Genomic DNA, 4,539 nt, shown 5'->3' with positions numbered 1-4,539 from the left:
GCTTACCCCGACCTTTGGGGCCTCTGAGGGCCCTGCGTGGCAGGAAGGGGGGATGGGACACAAAGTCCACCCCCAGGGGCAGCCCTGGCCCTTCTGAGCGAGGCCCCGCCACTTTCGAAGCAGAGCTCCTTCGGCCCTCCAGTGTGCGGGCGCCCCGGCGGCGGCGGAATTGTGGAATGGTCGCCCAGTTCGAGGCTGAGGCCGGTGGACTTCCGCGGGCTCCGTGAAGGGCGCAGGGAAGCCCGGGGATCCCCTCCCCCTCACCCCCGGCGCAGCCCCGCGCGGTGAGAAACAGGCAAATGTGCAATACCAGCATGTCTGTGTCTTCTACGGATGGTGCTGCTCCAAGCACCTCACAGATTCCTGCTTCAGAACAAGAGACGCTGGGAAGACCAAAACCATTGCTTTTGAAGTTGTTGAAGTCTGTTGGTGCACAGAAAGACACTTATACTATGAAAGAGGTTATATTTTATCTTGGCCAATATATTATGGCTAAGTGACTGTATGATGAGAAGCAACAGCATATGGTATATTGTTCAAATGATCTTCTAGGGGATTTGTTTGGGGAACCAAACTTCTCTGTGAAAGACCACAGGGAAATATATACAATTATCTACAGAAACTTGGTAATAGTGAATCAACAGGAACCATTGGACTCTGGCACATCTGTGAGTGAGAATAGGTGGAAACTTGAAGATGGGAATGTTCCAAAGGACTCTATGCCAGAGTTACAGGAAGAGAAACCTTCATCTTCAAATTTGATTTGTAGACCAACTACCTCATCCAGAAGGAGAGCGATTAGTGAGACGGAAGATAATTCAGAGGACTTAGCTGTTGAAGTACAACGAAAACGCCACCGATCTGATACTGTTTCCCTCTCCTTTAATGATGGCGTTGCACTGTGTGTCATCAGGGGGATATGCTGTGAAAGAAGCAGTAGCAGTGAGTCCGTAGAAACACCATCGATTCCGGATGCTGACACTGGTGTTAGTGAACATTCTGGTGATTGGTTGGACCAGAATTCTGTTTCAGATCAATTCAGTGTTGAATTTGAAGTTGAATCTCTTGATTCTGAAGATTATAACCTTAGTGAAGAAGCACAAGAACTCTCAGACGATGATAAAGAGATATACCGTGTTACTGTCTATCAGGCTGAGGAAAGCGACACAGATTCATTTGAAGATGACCCTGAAATCTCCCCAGGTGATTATTGGAAGTGTACTTCATGCAGTGAAATGAATCCTCCGCTCCCACCCCATTTTAACAGATGTTGGGCACTTCGTGAGAACTGGCTTCCTGAAGATAAAGGAAAAGAAGAAGAGAAGATGCTTGAGAGTCCCAAACAAGAAAACGCAACTCAAGTAGAAGAGGACTTTGATGTTCCCGACTGTAAAAAAACAGCAGTGAGTGACTCCAAAGAGTCCTGTTTTGAAGAAAATGATGATACTGTAACACGAACCTCCCAGTCTCAGGAGAGTGAGGACTATTCCCAGGCATCCACTTCCAGTAGCATCATTTACAGCAGCCAAGATGTACGAGAACTTGAGAGGGAAGAAGCACAAGGCAAAGAAGAAAGTTTGGAATCCAGATCTCGCCCTATTGCCACTGAACCTTGTGTGATTTGCCAAGATCGACCTAAAAATGGTTGCATTGTCCACGGCAAAACAGGACATTTAATGGCGTGCTTTATGTGTGCAAAGAAACTAAAAAAGAGAAACAAGCCATGCCCAGTGTGTAGACAACCAATCCAAATGATTGTGTTAACTTATTTCCTCTAGTTGACCTGTCTGTAAAATTAGGATTATATATTTCTATCTATATAGACCTGAAAATGTAGATGGTTATTTTGTCAACTTGAAATTTATTTTTATTTTTTTTTAAATTCATTAAGTGAAAGATTTATTTCAGTCCATATAGATTTCTACCTCTGGGGAGGGAGGAGGTAGTGAAAATTCACTTTCTTTTAGGAAAATTTCACTTTTGTTTATATTGGGATTTTAATATAATTTGAATTGGATTTACAGCTCATCCTTTTATCCCGTTCCCTCATTTTCCAATTTATCTCCTGTAGACCATTCAAACATAATTTATTATCATTTGTGGAAGGATATTGCATGTGAAAGATTTACTATTTAAATTTTAGATATTCTTTAACCTGGTCTGTGGTATCCCTGTTCGCTCAGAAATTCTTAAAATATGCTTAATAAAAAGTAGATATTAAAAAAAAAAAGCTTACCCCAGTGAACTCATGTTGTACTTGTCCTTTTGTGCTTGGCTTACTTGGCTTAGCATGATTTCCTCCAGTTCTTCCCATTCAGCAATGTGCCTCATGCATTCATCACTGCTTTTTAGCGATGCGTAGTACTCCATTGTATGTATGTACCACAGCTTTTTAATTCACTCGTCAGTTGATGGAAATTTGGCTTGTATCCAAGTCCTAACAATTGTGAACTGTGCCACATTGAACACTGGAGCACCGATGTCAAGCCCTGATTTGCTTCTGGGCTCTTCTGGGTATGTGCCCATTAGTTGGATTGCTGGTCATATGGAAACTCGATTTCCATCTCTTTTAGGTATTAGCATATCAATTTCCATAGTGGCTGTACATACTTACAGGTCCGCCAGCAGTGGATGAGAGTTCCTGTCTCCCCACAGCCTCTCCAACACTTGTTGCTTTCTAATTTTTTGAATTAGGCTCTCTGTGAGGGTGTAAGGTGGTACCTCATTGTTGTTTTAATTTTCATTTCTCTTATGGCTTAAGATCAATATCATTTTCTCATATGTTTGTTGGCCATTTGGATTTCTGCCCCTGTGAAACTTCTGTTCAGGTCCTTTGCCCACCTCATCAATGGGCAATAGTTTTTTTTCTTTTTGGAAGCCAGCAGAGTATTGTAGATTTTAGTAACAAGGCCTTTGTCTAATGTGTATTTGCTAAAGCTGTTTTCTCAGGCCGTGGACTCTCTTATTACTCTCTGGGTGAATTCTCTTGAAGTACACAGGTATTTTATCTTCAGTATATCCCATATGTCAATTTGTGTCTCTTCTGTGTTTGTGTTCTTCCCTATTTCTGATAGCCTATGTATTCCCTGTGCCAAAGTTCTCAAGTTGGTCACAGTTCCCTCATTGATGGTCCTAATAATTTGGGGCTTAACTTCAAGGTATGTGATCCACCTTGAGTTTATTCTTGTGCATGGAGTGAGGTAAGAGTATTGCTTCATTTTTCTGCAGTTCTCCCCATATAGATCTCTTGTTCTTTTAGTCAGGTATATCCCTAAGTATTTCAATTTATATTTGGCTATTGTGAAGGGTACCACCTTTTTCATCTCCTCTTCTGTGGTCTTATCTGATGTGTATAACACTCTGACGGACGTCTGTTTGTTGTTCTTGTATCCTGCCACTCTGCCAAACTCCTCTATTGCTTCCAGTACTCCACTTGTGGAGTTTTTGTGATTTTCCATATATAAAATCATATCATCTGCAAATAACTATAGTTTCACCTCTTCCTTCCCCAAACGAATACCTTTGATGTCTCTTCTTTGCCTTATGCTGTTAGCATGATATTAAATAAGAGTGGGGACAAGAAGCATCCTTGTCTGGTCCTCTTTTTCAGTGGGATTTTATTAGTCTTTTCTCCATTGACTACTACGTTGGCTGTTGGGTTTTCATACATAGATTGTATTATTTTGAGGAATTTCCCTTCCATTCCTATCTTCTCTAAGGTGTTTAACAGGTATTGGTGTTGGATCTTGTTGAATGTTTTTTTCTGCATCTATTGATATTATCATGTGGTTCTTATAGTTTTTCATGTCAAGGTGATGAAAAATAGTAATGGCCTTTCAGATGTTGAACCATCCCTGCATCCCTGGTATGAATCCCACTTGGTCATGGTGAATTATTTGTTTTATATACTTTTGTATTCTGTTGGCTAGTGTTTTGTTAAGGATTTTTGCATCGATGTTCATTAGGGAGATTGATCTGTAGTTGTCAATTCTTGTGGGATCCTTGCCTGATTTTGGTATCAGAGTTATACTAGCTCCATAGAAGGAGTTCAGGAGTTTGACATCTTTTTCTATGTTCTGGAAGAGTTTGTGTAGGATTGGTGTTAGTTCTTCCCTAAATGCTTGATAGAATTCTCCAGTGAAGCCATCTGGTCCAGGGGATTTTTTTTGTCAGTAATCCCTTGATAACTTTGTCTATTTCTTCTATTGCTATGGATCTCTAGAGATTCTTGATGTCCATTGAGGATAGTCTACGGAGGGATTGTTTTTCCATGAATTTGTTCATATCTTCCAAGTTGTTGAATTCTTTGGAGTACAATCCTTCATAGTATTGTGTACTTATCCTTTTGATTTCATTAGGGTCTATTGTTATGTCCCCTCTTTCATCCCTTATTCTTGCTACTGAAGTTTTCCCCCTCATTTCCTTAGTTAGATTTGCAAGAGGTCTGTTGATTCTGTTTATCCTTTAAAAGAACCAACTTTAAGCAGCATTAATTTTTCCATAGTTTTTTTATTTTCCCTCTCCTGAATCTCAGCCCTG

The 4,539-nt window shown here is 40.8% G+C and overlaps 1 pseudogene; it reads left to right on the top strand.

The window, feature by feature from the left end:
- Positions 1-238: 238 nt before the first annotated feature.
- On the top strand, positions 239-1,794 carry LOC142462494 (E3 ubiquitin-protein ligase Mdm2 pseudogene; annotated as a pseudogene).
- The last annotated feature ends 2,745 nt before the right edge of the window (positions 1,795-4,539 follow it).

Source organism: Tenrec ecaudatus, chromosome 12 (assembly GCF_050624435.1).
Source record: "Tenrec ecaudatus isolate mTenEca1 chromosome 12, mTenEca1.hap1, whole genome shotgun sequence".
NCBI classification, from domain to species: Eukaryota; Metazoa; Chordata; class Mammalia; order Afrosoricida; family Tenrecidae; genus Tenrec; species Tenrec ecaudatus.
Note: the sequence above shows the minus strand (reverse complement) of the source record. Positions and strands in the feature narration are given on the sequence as shown.